The following is a 16160-nucleotide window of genomic DNA, read 5'->3' on the forward strand; positions in this document are numbered from 1 at the left end:
GCTATACTGCGATTCCGCGGCCCAAATCTCGTATTTTACACTTGTGATTCCCGTTCAATAGAACGAGAATCACAGCGCGGTCGTCGCCAAAGCGCTGCATGCAGGCCATTTGCTAGTAATCGCAAACGCTGCAGTGAGAATGTATGCATAGGGCTCAGCAAAACGCTGCAAAAGTGCTAAGTGTGAACCAGCCCTTAGGACAAAAAAAAAATAAAAAAAAAAATGTATGACTGGCAAGTCAAACTAAACATACCACTAAACAACAAAGTTTCACAAAAATGTACTCATTACACACCCAAAATAAGGATAGATAAATATAATATGTATATACATAAAGGAATTCCCATTATATTGCACTCAAATAAAACCTCTGCACTAAACAGAAAAAAAAACACAAACTGCAGCATATCTGACCAAAGGTCAAATGAAAAGGCATGCACATGCTAAAATAGGCATAGGCCAATAAAACTGCACAGTTTAATACTACTAGAAACCCATAAAACAACAAAACTCAGACAACAGCTAAACGTACACAAAGCAGCATAGTTAGCGTCCAGCTGTACTGAAAAATCACAGTTTATAATATTTGACAATTGTTATTGTTACGGTTTCTTAATGATCTATTCTGTTCACAAACAAAATGTTCCTAAAATAGCACCAGAGATCTGCAGTTAGGGCCCTTTTCCACTAGGAAACGAGAATGAGTTTATTTTTATTCCCACTACCGCAATTTTGCCATAACCCATCAGGTGTATGGTGAGATTGCGGTGCATTTGTGATTTCCAACGGGAGAAAAAAAAAAACCAGCAGGAAAAAAACGTATCGCTGAACTGTGGGGATAATCTCATAGCGCCACAATTGCTATGCGATTTTCCTGCACTCCTATACAAAGGATAGGTACATAAAAGCACCAAAAATTCAGCAGCCCTGCAATTTGGAAAAAATCGAATAGCACAAGTGTAAGCAGCACCAACATTTATGTTAATTGCAGTTGTAGGGATCGCCAAAAGTGACATAATCCGTTTTTCAGATAAAAAAGGCGCCCAGTGGAAAAGGCCATATCATACTCCTGATATGCAAGTTAAACCAGTGCTCTATGTTATTTCAGCCAGGGCTGTGGAGTCCGTACACAAATCTTCCGACTCCTCAGTTTAAGATTCCTCCATCTCTCCGACTCCTCTAATTTGCATATTACAATCTTGTTGATTGAAATTATGTAACATAAAAATGCATCTCATCTCTGCCAATTTTGCTCTTTTAAAGCTGCATTAAGATGGCATCTGCTTTTAGGAACAAAAAGCTCTTGGTCAGGAAGCTGACACTTTACCCTGTCAGCCATCCTGGCTTGTCATTGTCAACGTCAATGCCCCAGTATGTTGCCTGTATAAGAAGATTCACTGGAGCCCCATATCAGCTGAGTGTAGCACTGTCACCTTGCAGAAGAAGGCCTTTACCTTTCCAATATCTGATACAGAAAAGGCCAGGGCCATTTTCTGCAAGGGTGCAGATCTTAAGTACCAGAGCCCAGCTGATACGAGGAAATCACAACGACACTGCTGAAAATAACATCGGAACGTAAATATTGTGCATTCCATCATCACTTCCGTTTGACGATGCATTCAGGTGGGGAAGGGGCTTTAGGCCACATTCACAGTGGGATGTTGCGTCATCGTTCCCTGTATCCTATACAATAATGTGTCTGTGTCGCTGCGTCCAGCAGTTATGCGTCCCTGTGTCCCTGGTAATTTGTTACTGCACATGTGCGCAGGAACGTACAGCTGGAGGGACCAGGGACGGAGATTGGTGGGTGGGCAGTTGCGTGCGCGCGCATGCGCAGTGACTGGCGGCGTTAAAAAAAGACCTAGAGCCCATTTTTCAATGGGCTTGGGTCTACTAGTAACAGTATAATTACTGTATAGCATTGTAATGCAACAGAATAAAAAAGTTGTACCTCATGTTGCAGCTGCACTGAGTTGCATAAAGTGAAGCAAAGAAAATGTATGCTTCACCGTAGCTGTTAACACGTGCATTTAGCAGTGAACTGCATGAAGTGCGTAACCATACCGCAACCCATTTTACTGCAAAGCTACCACCGCACTGTAAATGCAGTATGGTAAGCCCTGTTACAAAGCGGCTGTTACACCGTAATACACTGTGGACTTAGTGTTAAGGTGCCCATTAACGGTACAATTTTTCCTTCAGATTTGATCTTTCAACAATATTTTTATGATCGAATTGTATAGAAAACTGCTCAGTGTGTGACACAAATCAATGTCAAATTAATATGTTGGTCAATTGGAAAAAGAAAAAAAAATATCGATCCAAACGTTGGGTTTTAAGATCGATTCCGAATGTAAATTGTTCTTAAATTAATCAGTTTTAAGGAGCTTGATAATTGCCCATCGATAAATTGTGTTGAAAGTTCGAACGTGAAGGAAAGATTGTACCATTAAAGGACAACCGAGGTGGCATGTGACATAAGGTGGCCCATACACTGGTCGATTTGCCATCAGATCGGCCAACAGATAGATCCCTCTCTGATCGAATCTGATCAGAGAGGGATCGTATGGCTGCCTTTACTGCAAATCGATTCACAGTCTGTGAAGTTGCCGCCGCCCCCCGCATACATTACCTGATCCGGCCGCCGCGAGTCCCCCGGTCTCCGCTGTCTTCTTCTCCGCTCTGGGCTCCAGCTTCACTGTACTTCCTGTCTGGGGAAGTTTAAACAGTAGAGGGCGCTCTACTGTTTAAACTTCCTGCCGAGACAGGAAGAAGTGATGCCTGCCGGACTCGGAGCCCAGCACGAAGAAGAAGCAGCGGTGACAGCGGGGACTCGCGCCGGCCGGATGAGGTAATGTATTACCGCTAGCGTCGGTCGTCGTGCATTCGAACGCCACTATCGACGCGCTCCCGACCCGCCGGTGATCAAGCGAAATCTTCCGCACGGACAGGAACGACGGGAAAGATCGATTTCGGACGGAACATTGACCGGTCAGCGTTAGCACAACGATTTCACAGCCAATTCGATCACAGTGATCGAATCGGCTGTGTATCGGCGGGAAAATCGGTAAGTGTATGGGCCCCTATAAAGAGATACACGTGTATGTACAGTGCCGAGCTCACAAATAACTAGGCTGTGTTCCTTTTTTCTTTTTCTGCCTGAAAGAGTTAAACATCAGATGTGCAAGCAGTTTATTTTCACCTCAGTTGTCCTTTAATGCGCACTTTTGGGGAGAGGGAAGGTTAGTGCTAGGCACAACAGAGGAGAAGTTAGTGTTAGGCACAGGAGAGAGGTTAGTGTAGGATAAATGAGGGAAGTGTGGTGTTGGGGTGCCAAAAATGGATTTTTGCGATAGTATAGGTACCAGTTTTTAAATAGGTGAGTAGATACATTTTTAATAGGTAGAAAATCTATGGATAGCTGAAACGCCACAGAACACCGTAATTTCCTAACACAGACACTAACCTTTAGAAACAACACTGGGGCAGCGCCTGTTACAGCTAATCCCAACAGCGCCCCCATTCTCCTCCCCTCATCAGAATGTTTGATATCGCAAAAATCCAAAACGTACAGTAAGGTAAAGAGTTGGAAATGCAAAAGAACATTCCCGGATACAGCTACAAACTCACCCGCAAGTTTAGGAACAGCTGTAGCGCTTTTTTTAGGCGGTAGGATACTTTGCTGTAAGTTTTAGAGAAATCCAACAGCTAGAACATTTCTATCCCAGCAGAAATCCCTCCCTTTCCTCGTCCTATTCTTCTTCCTTCCTCCCGGCCCCGCTCCTCCCTCTTCATCCTTATGGAAGCGGATAGGCTTGAATTCTCAAAGGAAACTAATCGCTCACAATGAAATGAAAAGTTTTGAAGAAGCGAAAGCGACGAATATTGTGGGAGTAGATCTGTTCACTCGCGTTTTTCCACATTGTGACACGCAAAACGCCACATACCCGTGATTCCTGGCGGCTAACATTACGTGCAAAGTTTGTTTGTGTTGAGTGAGTAAACTTTATGACGTGCAATATGAGTGCTAGCAATGGAGGCGTGAAACAGATTTATCAAGACGTATGCATAGCAACCGAGCCTCAGCTTCTAAATGTAACAAAAATTCTGATTGGTTGATCTGAACAGCTGCTTGAAGCAAACCAAAAACGGACACTTTAGTTTATTAATCTAATCATACGAGGGTGCATGGACACCTAGGTGTATGGGCAAGATCAACTGTTGTCTGACCATACACAACAGACCAATTCCGAACAGAGATCCATACAAAATCGGCCTAGTGATTCTGCCAAATGTAAAATGTCTATCTCTCTCACCAAGTGCAGTGTAAGGCCCCTTTTCCACTAGCAATCGCGATTCAACTTTAGTGATTGCGATTCAACAAAAGTTAAAATTTACCCGTCGATTCCCCAACGTTTGCGTTCGCGGTTTTGCTATGCTATGCACTGCATAGCAAAATCGCGACAATCTCTCCGCCGCGTGTTCACGTTTAAGTAAAAAACGACTTGCGGTAGTGGAAATGACCTACCGCGATTCCTATGTTAAAAAGCAAACTGTAGCGATTTGAAAATCACTAGCGGTTTGCGATTCAGCAAACGCTATAGTGGAAAATGGCGCTAAGGGCTTGTTCACAGGGCGTTTTTAGCCTTTTTTCAAGCGCAGGCGATTTTCAAAATCGCCCACAAACCGCTTGATTCTCTATGAGAAGGTTCATATCAGCGCGTTTTGTAGGCTTTGCACTCTGCAAAGCGGTGCCTGTACCATTTTGGGGCGATTTTTGCTCTAATGGAAGGTATAGGAAGAGTGCTAAACGTTAACATTTTAAGAATAAATACATTGTATATAATGGCATATGGAGCGTACGCCACGTGTTTGGGGGTGATGACAGGAGGCCAGGAGTTGTGCCAGCGGTACAGGTGAGAATTTACACTGCACAGAGGGACATTTTACACTTGGGAGGACATTGGCCAGGGATCTGCCATCATGATATCGAATGCAGTTACTGCCGTGCACCCAAACTGTTACGCTGGACTGAGATTTTCCAGCATGCTGGATTGATACATTCAAATAATCAATCGGGCATGCTTTTTGCAGCACTGTTTTTCATCTGATTCAATAAAATTGAATCAGCTGGTTAATCGGGCCGCAAAATTGCTAGGTGTATGAGCACCTTAACCACTTCAGCCTACAGTGTTGTTTCACCTTAAACAACAGAGCAACTTTCACCTCCTATTCATTTGCCAATAACTTTATCACTACTTATCACACTGAAATGATCTATATCTTGTTTTTTCCGCCACCATTTAGGCTTTCTTTGGGTGATACATTTTGCTAAGAAATATTTTATTCTAAATCTATTTTAACAGGAAGAACTACTGCTCCTGCGCAGTTCGCTGCGGCCCACGTGACCATGATTGACAGCGGCGCTTCACGCAGCCGCAGTAAGGCCTGAATACCGAGCACAGAGACCGGGACAACGGCGGGGAGTGGAGAGGTCGGCGTGGGACAGTCGGCTGCAAGGGGCTGGAGAAAGCCCCAGGTGAGTAAAGCTAATTTTGGTACTTATCCGTTAGCCGGGCGCATCCTCTAGGTGGCGACAAAACTCCACCAGAGTTACATCTTTCCCTACTATCCATGTCGGCCTGGAGGGGGAATAGTAATTAGCGCCACCTGCCGGATGCGCCCAGCTAACGGATAAGTACCCTAATTTTTGCTATTTTTCCTGATAACTCCTTTAAGAAAGAAATGGTAAAAAATCATTATTTCTCAGTTTTTGGACATTATAGTTTGAAATTAATAAATGCTACCGTAATTAAAACCCATGTATTTTATTTGCCCATTTGTCTCGGTTATTACACCAGCGGAATATAACCCTGCATTTCAACTTTGCTCTAAAACATTATTTACAGCATATTATATGCAAAAAGCATTTTTTTTTTACCAGACCAGCATTGGAAGGGTTAAACACAGAGGTTTAAAGTTCCGTGGAGAGATATGCAGAAGTTCAGATTGTTACATTCTATTTAGTTAAATGTATCTATTGAGAAATGTTACACACTCTTTGGCTGTCCTCCAGCTCCTTCTCAGTCAGAGAGAGTAAGGCCACATACACACATCAGACCATAGTCTTTTGAAAATGAAAGATCACAGACCAAGTTTACCCCCTTCCATGTAGTATGAGAGCCATACCTTCACAGTCTTTTCTATGGAGCTGAACTCCCCATCAGAAAAAAATCTTTGCAAGATGCTGCACACACAGATGCGGTAAAGACACAAAAGATCAGTATCTGCAAAAGATCTGTTCCTGCCAAAGATCCGTTCCTGCAAATTGCATTCATAGTCTATGAGATCTGCAGATCATTATACACACCTTGTTTAACTGACTTTTATCTGCAGATCAGAAAATCATCTGCAGATCTGAAAATCCATCCTGGTGGATCTGATCTGCAGATGAATGTCTGTTAAACAAGGTGTGTATGATGATCTGCAGATATCATAGACTATGAATGCATTTAGCAGGGACGGATCTTTTGCAGGAACAGATCTTTTGCAGATACTGATCTGTTGCATGTGTACAGCATCTTTGTGTGCAGCATCTTGCAAACATTTCTGTCTGATGGGGAGTTCAGCTCCATAGAATAGACTGTGTAGGTGTGGCTCTCATACTACATTAAAGGGGGTAAAATTGGTCTGTGATCTTTCATTTTCCAAAGACTATGGTCTGATGTGTGTATGAGCCTTTAGTCACATTCAACACTTAGATACATTTATGTAAACAAAATGTATCTATGTCAGCTTCGGATGCGTCTGCAGAAATCTCCAAAAACTTTAAAGAGACTCTGTAACAAATTTTTCAGTCTTATTTCTTCTATCCTATAAGTTCCTATGCCTGTTCTAATGTGCTCTGGCTTACTGCAGCTTTTTCTAATTGCACTGTCTCTGTAATAAATCTGATCTACTTTCCTCTGTGGTGTCTGTCGGGCTAAAGCTTGAGTGTGTGGAATGTGCAGGGCTGCTTGTGATTGGTTAGAAGCGATACACACCCTCTCCAGGCCCCCTGCACACTCTGTATGACTCACACACTCTGTTTATGTGAGCCTATTACAAGCTGGTTAGTTTGTTTGTAAACACTGCCTAAAACTGTTAATTACAAGCCAGGATTGCAGCAGGGAGTGGCAGAAACCGCACAGAGGGGCACAGGAGAAAATAAGGAATAGAATGGTATGCTTTTTAGTGTAAGAATATTAGACTACAGATTCTCTTTAAAGCTCTGTGTAACCCTTCCAATGCTGGTCTAGTAAAAAAAAAAATGCTGGTTGCATATAATATACTGTAAATAATGTTTTAGAGCAAAGTTGAAATGCAGGGTTATATTCCGCTTTAACCACTTGAGGACCGTGGGCTTTACCCCCCCTTAAGGACCAGGCACTTTTTTTCCATTCAGACCACTGCAGCTTTCACGGTTTATTGCTCGCTCATACAACCTACCACCTAAATGAATTTTGGCTCCTTTTCTTGTCACTAATAAAGCTTTCTTTTAGTGCTATTTGATTGCTGCTGCGATTTTTACTTTTTATTATATTCATCAAAAAAGACATGAATTTTGTCAAAAAATGATTTTTTTAACTTTCTGTGCTGACATTTTTCAAATAAAGTAAAATTTCTGTATACATGCAGCGCGAAAAATGTGGACAAACATGTTTTTGATTAAAAAAAAACAAAACCCATTCAGCCTATATTTATTGGTTTGGGTAAAAGTTATAGCGTTTACAAACTATGGTGCAAAAAGTGAATTTTCCCATTTTCCAGCATCTCTGCCTTTTCTGACCATTTGATATGTTTCATGAGGGGCTAGAATTCCAGGATAGTATAAATAACCCCCAAATGACCCTATTTTGGAAAGAAGACATCCCAAAGTATTCACTGAGAGGCATGGTGAGTTCATAGAAGATATTCTTTTTTGTCACAAGTAAGCGGAAAATGACACTTTTTGTGACAAAAAAAGTTTCCATTTCTTCTAACTTGCGACAAAAAAAAAATGAAATCTGCCATGGACTCACTATGCTCCTCTCTGAATACCTTGAAGTGTCGACTTTCCAAAATAAGGGTCATTTGTGGGGTGTGTTTACTGTCCTGGCATTTTGGGGGGTGCTAAATTATAAGCACCCCTGTAAAGCCTAAAGGTGCTCATTGGACTTTGGGCCCCTTAGCGCAGTTAGGCTGCAAAAAAGTGCCACACATGTGGTATTGCCGTACTCAGGAGTAGTAGTATAATGTGTTTTGGGGTGTATTTTTACACATACCCATGCTGGGTGGGAGAAATATCTCTGTAAATGACAATTGTTTGATTTTTTTTTACACACAATTGTCCATTTACAGAGAGATTTCTCCCACTTAGCATGGGTATGTGTAAAAATACACCCCAAAACACATTATACTACTTCTCCTGAGTAGGGCGATAACACATGTGTGGCACTTTTTTGCACCCTAACTGCGCTAAGAGGCCCAAAGTCCAATGAGTACCTTTAGGATTTCACAGGTCATTTTTGTTTCAAGACTACGCCTCACGGTTTAGGGCCCCTAAAATGCCAGGGCAGTATAGGAACCCCACTAATGACCCCATTTTAGAAAGAAGACACCCCAAGGTATTCTGTTAGGAGTATGGCGAGTTCATAGAAGATTTAATTTTTTGTCGCAAGTTAGCGGAAATTGATTTTAATTGTCTTTTTTCACAAAGTGTCATTTTCCGCTAACTTGTGACAAAAACTAAAATCTTCTATGAACTCACCATACTCCTAACGGAATACCTTTGGGTGTCTTCTTTCTAGAATGGGGTCATTTGTGGGTTTCTATACTGCCCTGGCATTTTAGGGGCCCTAAACCGTGAGGAGTAGTCTTGAAACCAAATGTCGCAAAATGACCTGGGAAATCCTAAAGGTACTCATTGGACTTTGGGCCCCTTAGCTTACTTAGGGTGTAAAAAAGTGCCACACATGTGGTACCGCCGTACTCAGGAGAAGTAGTATAATGTGTTTTGGGGTGTATTTTTACACATACCCATGCTGGGTGGGAGAAATATCTCTGTAAATGACAATTGTTTGATTTTTTTTTTACACACAATTGTCCATTTACAGAGAGATTTCTCCCACCCAGCATGGGTATGTGTAAAAATACACCCCAAAACACATTATACTACTTCTCCTGAGTACGGTGATACCACATGTGACACTTTTTTGCACCCTAACTGCGCTAAGGGGCCCAAAGTCCAATGAGTACCTTTAGGATTTCACAGGTCATTTTTGTTATAAGACTACTCCTCACGGTTTAGGGCCCCTAAAATGCCAGGGTAGTATAGGAACCCCACAAATGACCCCATTTTAGAAAGAAGACACCCCAAGGTATTCCGTCAGGAGTATGGTGAGTTCATAGAAGATTTTATTTTTTGTCACAAGTTAGTGGAAATTGATTTTAATTGTTTTTTTCACAAAGTGTCATTTTCCGCTAACTTGTGACAAAAAATAAAATCTTCTATGAACTCACCATACTCCTAACGGAATACCTTGGGGTGTCTTCTTTCTAAAATGGGGTCATTAGTGGGGTTCCTATACTGCCCTGGCATTTTAGGGGCCCTAAACCGTGAGGAGTAGTCTTGAAACAATAATGACCTGTGAAATCCTAAAGGTTCTCATTGGACTTTGGGCCCCTTAGCTTACTTAGGCTGCAAAAAAGTGCCACACGTGGTACCGCCGTACTCAGGAGAAGTAGTATAATGTGTTTTGGGGTGTATTTTTACACATACCCATGCTGGGTGGGAGAAATATCTCTGTAAATGGACAATTGTTTGATTTTTTTTACACACAATTGTCCATTTACAGAGAGATTTCTCCCACCCAGCATGGGTATGTGTAAAAATACACCCCAAAACACATTATACTACTTTTCCTGAGTACGGCGGTACCACATTTTTTGCAGCCTAGGTGCGCTAAGGGGCCCAACGTCCTATTCACAGGTCATTTTGAGGCATTTGTTTTCTAGACTACTCCTCACGGTTTAGGGCCCCTAAAATGCCAGGGCAGTATAGGAACCCCACAAGTGACCCCATTTTAGAAAGAAGACACCCCAAGGTATTCCGTTAGGTGTATGGCGAGTTCATAGAAGATTTTTTTTTTTTTGTCACAAGTTAGTGAAAAATGACACTTTGTGAAAAAAAAAATCAATTTCCGCTAACTTTTGACAAAAAATAAAATCTTCTATGAACTCATCATATACCTAACAGAATACATTGGGGTGTCTTTTTTCTAAAATGGGGTCACTTTGTGGGGTTCCTATACCGCCCTGGCATTTTACAGGCCCAAAACCGTGAGTAGTCTGGAAACCAAATGTCTCAAAATGACTGTTTAGGGGTATAAGCATCTGCAAATTTTGATGACAGGTGGTCTATGAAGGGGCGAATTTTGTGGAACCGGTCATAAGCAGGGTGGCCTTTTAGATGACAGGTTGTATTGGACCTGATCTGATGGATAGGAGTGCTAGGGGGGTGACAGGAGGTGATTGATGGGTGTCTCAGGGGATGGTTAGAGGGGAAAATAGATGCAATCAATGCACTGGGGAGGTGATCGGAAGGGGGTCTGAAGGGGATCTGGCGGAGTGATCAGGAGCCCACACGGGGCAAATTAGGGCCTGATCTGATGGGTAGGTGTGCTAGGGGGTGACAGGAGGTGATTGATGGGTGTCTCAAGGTGTGATTAGACAGGGGAATAGATGCAAGCAATGCACTGGCGAGGTGATCAGGGCTGGGGTCTGAGGGCGTTCTGAGGGTGTGGGCGGGTGATTGAGTGCCCTAGGGGCAGATAGGAGTCTAATCTGATAGGTAGCAGTGACAGGGGGTGATTGATGGGTAATTAGTGGGTGTTTAGGGTAGAGAACAGATGTAAACACTGCACTTGGGTGGTGATCTGACGTCGGATCTGCGGGCGATCTTTTGGTGTGGGTGGGTGATCAGATTGCCTGCAAGGGGCAGGTTAGGGGCTGATTGATGGGTGGCAGTGACAGGGGGGGATTGATGAATGATTGACACCTGTGACAGGTGATCAGAGGGATAGATGCATACAGTACACGGGGGGGGGGGGGGTCTGGGGAAAATCTGAGGGGTGGGGGGTGATCAGCAGGGGGCAGGGGGGGGGATAAAAAAAAATAGCATTGACAGATAGTGACAGAGAGTGATTGATGGTTGATTAGGGGGGTAATTGGGTGCAAACAGGGGTCTGGGGGGTGGGCAGGGGGGGTTCTGAGGGGTGCCGTGGGCGATCTGGGGCAGGGGGGGGGGAAATCAGTGTGCTTGGGTGCGACATAGGGTGGCTGCAGCCTGCCCTGGTGGTCCCTCGGACATTGGGACCACCAGGGCAGGAGGCAGCCTGTATAATACACTTTGTAAACATTACAAAGTGTATTATACAGTTTGTATGCGGCGATCCGGGTGCTAGTAACCCGCCGGCGCTTCCGAACGGCCAGCGGGTTACAGCGAGTGGTGGGTGGAGCCAGTCCCCGGCGGCCGATCGCATCACGAATGACGCGATCGCGCCGCCCATGCCCCTACAAGGACCGCCGCCATTTGTCAATACGGCGGTCCTTGCGGGGTCCACTTACCGGCCGCCAATTGTCTATACGGCAGTCGGGAAGTGGTTAAATGATGTCCCTATCACAATTTATGGTGCCGATATTTTATTTGGAAATAAAAGTGCATTTTTCAATTTGCGTCCATCACTATTTACAAGCTTATAATTAAAAAAAATTATAGCAATATACTCTCTTGATATGCATATTCAAAAAGTTCAGACCTTTAGGTAACTATTTATGTTGCTTTTTTTTTTATTGGTCATTTTTTTTTTTAATAAAAAAATTTATTTGGGTAATTTTTGGTGTGGGAGGTAAACAGTTAATTTTAAATGTAATATTATATGTTTGTTTAATAAAAAAAATGCATGTGAGTGTAGCTTTACTATATGGCCACAAGATGGCCACAGTCAAAAAGTCCTGGAAGTGAAAGTTCTCGCTTCTAGTAAGCATTAGAAAGACGGGAAACTTTTTTTTGTGCAGAAAGACAGCGGCCTCTGATAAGAGAACGTCGGTTTTTCTGCCAGGGACTTAGAACCATGAATGGGAACTATCGCAAGGCGGCGGTAGCGAACGAGCGCCCGGTGCAGTGGCAGAAGCAGCACAGTCTATCTGGATGGATATATCCATCCAGATAGACTTAGGCCCGGTTCACATTTGCGTTTTTTACCAAAACGGACCAGATGTCCGGATCCGGTCAGAAAACGGTCCGTTTGCACACGGTTTTCCATCCGTTACGGATCCGGTTGCTATCCGGATCCGTTTTATAAAGAGATAACAGACTATATAAATTACTGGGGTCTGGGAGGTCTGCAGAAGCCCTGGAGTCATTGTTGGAGACAGCCTGACGTGTGGAGACCATCCTTGGATAGAGAGACTGCAGTTTGGACCATGGATCCAGTGTATTTTTACTTATTTTACCTGGGAATTGTCTTCTTTTTAATTTTTAGCTACTACTATGTGGGAAGGAAGCGTGCTCCTCGCAGGAGATGGTGGGTGCACCTGTAGAATCAGGTCCTCAGGTGTGAAAGTCCTGACCTCTTCTTGTGACATGGTCCCAAATAGCTCCAGCAAGAACTCACTGCTTCCCCACTCCTCAAATGCTGGGCCCATGTGTCATCATCCAAAATGGCCGCTATCGCCATAGAGAATGCTACGGAAGTGGGGTAGATAGGCCGGATTTTATAGCCAGTGTGTTGTGTCATTTCAGTTTCTCATTGGTTTCTGCTGTGCGGATGGTGTAGTCAGAATCCAGTCCGGGTGCGGCGGCCGGATGAATCGTATGGCAAAAATAGAGCAGGTTGGAAAAATCCGGACCGTAGCCCAGACTCCGGATCCGGTCAGTGAGGAACGGACGAGTGTGTACGGATCCATAGAGTTACATTGGATCGCCGAACGTCCGTTCCGTTTGTACAGTATCAGGAAAATCCTGACGGCGAACGCCAATGTGAACCAGGCCTTAAGTGGTTAAAGGGAATCTGAAGTGAAAATATACTTCTGAGATAATGAATTGTATGTGTAGTAAAGCTAAAAAATAGAATATTAGTAGCAAAGAAAAAAGTTGCATATTGTTTCCAGTATAGGAAGCATTAAAGAGAACCTGTACTGAGTAAAATTATTATTATTTAAAATAAACACATGAGGTAACTTCAAATGAACATTACATAGTTACCTCGCCATCAGTTCCTCTCAGAAGCTCACCATTTTCTTCTTACAGTGATCCCTTCCAGTTCTGACAACATTTTGTCAGAACTGAAATATATCAGTTGCTGTCAGTTACACCTGAGAGGAGAACTGATGTGTCCATGTTTCCCTATGGCTCAAGTGGGTGATGTTACAGTTTAACAGTGTGCTGACCAGGAAGCTGTTATGGGGTAATAGCCATTTTCAAAATGGAGGACGGAGAATTCCATGGATCACAGTGGACAAACAGGACGCAGGAGTGGAAAAATAGATTTAGGAGTAGACTACACGGGAGGTAAGTATGACTTGTGTATGTTTATTTTGACTTTTAATTTTCAGTTCAGGTTTTCTTTAAGAAACTTCAGTTTTGTCGAGGTACAAGACAGGGGTGCCCCCTGTCGCCGCTGCTCTTCAATATAGCCTTAGAACCACTGGCCAGACTTCTAGATAGCAACATAAGTGGTATCAAGATAGGTGAACAGAGGGTGTCCTCGGCACTTTTTGCAGATGATATACTCCTCTTTCTAGATAATCCCCACCAGCAAGTCTCCCATGTGCTAGACATAATACAAAAAGTAGGTAGGGAATCAGGATTCAGAATAAATGCTCACAAAAGTGAACTTCTCTTTCTCTCCCATAAAGCAGACCTAACTCACACCCACTCTTTAGGAGTGAAAATAGCCCACAACCATATCACATATCTAGGCCTCACAATAAATAAAAACCCTTTCCAGATATATGCAGACAATATCACCCCAATCATAGCCAAGGTAGTAACTCAACTAGAGGGCTGGGCAAACATTCCCCTGGGACTGGTGGGAAGGGCTGCATTGATAAAAATGATAAGCTTCGGCAAACTGTTGTATCCGATGCAGGTCCTTCCACTACTCCTCAAGCACAAAGACCTGAACAAGCTAAATAAAGCCTTCTCGTCTTTTTTATGGGCGGGCAAAAAAGTCAGAATAAAACTCAATAGACTGCAATTACCTAAAGAATCAGGGGGATTAAATCTTCCAGATGTCAGAAAATACAACTTAGCTTGCATAACGAGGCATGTTCGAGATTGGGTATCGGAGACCAATTCCTTTTCAAACTATAATTTAGAAAGTAGCATAGCTGAGCCCTGGCACCTCAGAGGCCTGCTTCATTCCCCATGGCCGAACTTGCCAACCAGAATTAAACAAAGCCAGTTACTACGAGACACTATAATCGCGTGGAAAGAAATTCGCAAGCTTTTTGGTCTCCCCTGGACAATCTCAAAGTATATGCCCCTCTGGGGACACCCAGGTTTCACACCAGGTATGATGCACGAAACTTATAGTACATGGGAAGACAAGGGCCTAACAAAGTTGGGAGCCTTCTTTAACCTTGCAGAACACAGATGGCTCACTTTTAAAGAACTCCAACGAGATCATAACCTCCCCAACCATCATTATTTCATGTACACACAAATCAGATCATATACCAAAGCACACTTACGCGATATCTCTACCATTGCCAAGCTTACTCATTTTGACTCGTTTCTTAAGCCGGGAAGCATAAAACTATCATTATCAGAATTACAAAAGGCACTGGCAATGCTAAAGATTGAGCCCAAAATAAAGCAGAATTTTAAAAGCTGGGTACCACATATAGAAGACGAGCAAATTGAAAATAAGATAGTGGAGGGAAACAACAAAATTAGAAGTATCATAACAAGTGAGAGATGGAGGGAATCGCACTTATTATTTATTTTTAGAGCAAAGTATGCCTTTGATATTAAATATGCTACACCCCCAGCCCACTATAAAAACCAGTGCCCCAAGTGTTCAGAGCAAAATGCTGGCCTATTCCACTGCATATGGTCCTGCCCAAAAATTCGTAAATTCTGGTTGGAAGTGAGCACTCTACTGAGATCTATATGTAAAAAAACAATTCCACAGCAACTGACACTCCTCCTCTTCAATTATGTGGACCCCTCACAGCAAGGACAATCCAATACATCAATACCGGACATTGCGCATCTTATCATATTGGCTGCCAGAAAGGCCATATTTAACCGTTGGATCTACCCAACTCCCCCCTCCACACAAGATGTCCATGATGAACTCTCTTATCTGATGAAACTGGAAAGACTGGACGCCACCTTGAACATATCCAAAGGTACTAAACGGTTCTTCAAAATGTGGAAACCATATATCCTACACACAATTCCTCCAAAAGATATCAAAGACTTTATGGAACCTTTCAAATACTCGGAGTGGTATGCCTACAACCAGCTCTCAGGAACGCTTGGAGCCCTGGAGATAACGCCTGAATCCACCCATTGCTGATTTAACAGTCCTCATGCCTCTGTACCGTAGAGTATTTACCGACTTTGATAAACCCCTGGCATGTTACAACTGTAACCAAATTGCAGAAAGTGACCTTGATACCTTTAGACTCCCCTTTTATAGGCTGCCGATGTCAGTTTTTGAGCCTGAGAGCGAGCAAAGAGATGAAAAGGAGGGTGGGGGGGAGTTCTTTTCGAGGGGGTTTTAAAGGGGGGGAGGGAATGGGGCGAGTAAGTACATAGAAAATCCCCAGAGCAACACTCAAAGAATCTAGCCCAACTGAGGATTCACGAACTTTTAAATGAGACTTTCTTGTTCTTTGTACTCTTTTGAAGTTGCCCCAGATGTATCTTACACACTTACCTTGTTTTCTTGGTAAATATATGAAAAATCAATAAAAACTTTTCAAAAAAAAAAAAAAAAGAAACTTCAGTTGTTATCTATGCAATGAGCTTCTCTGAGCTCTTCGACCCAATTTGGGTCAGAAACAGTCCTATTTTCTGAGGCACTCATACATCAGAGAAACAGTGAGAGACCGCTTCAGATAAGGTT

At 43.0% G+C, this 16160-nt stretch overlaps 1 protein-coding gene across 3 annotated transcripts in view; it reads right to left on the bottom strand.

Annotated features, from left to right (window-relative positions):
* CASKIN2 (CASK interacting protein 2) overlaps positions 1-16160 on the bottom strand; it is a 225447-nt gene that overhangs the window by 190027 nt on the left and 19260 nt on the right. For 2 of the 3 annotated variants that reach the window (XM_068261966.1, XM_068261964.1), the window contains exon 1: positions 3631-4056. The exons of the other annotated variant lie outside the window; for it this stretch is intronic. The gene's annotated coding sequence lies outside the window, so the exon portion shown is untranslated. Of the gene's footprint in view, positions 1-3630; positions 4057-16160 lie in introns of those variants that run through there. 3 annotated transcript variants of the gene reach the window in all.

The sequence above is a fragment of the Hyperolius riggenbachi genome, chromosome 12 (assembly GCF_040937935.1).
Source record: "Hyperolius riggenbachi isolate aHypRig1 chromosome 12, aHypRig1.pri, whole genome shotgun sequence".
NCBI lineage: Eukaryota > Metazoa > Chordata > Amphibia > Anura > Hyperoliidae > Hyperolius > Hyperolius riggenbachi.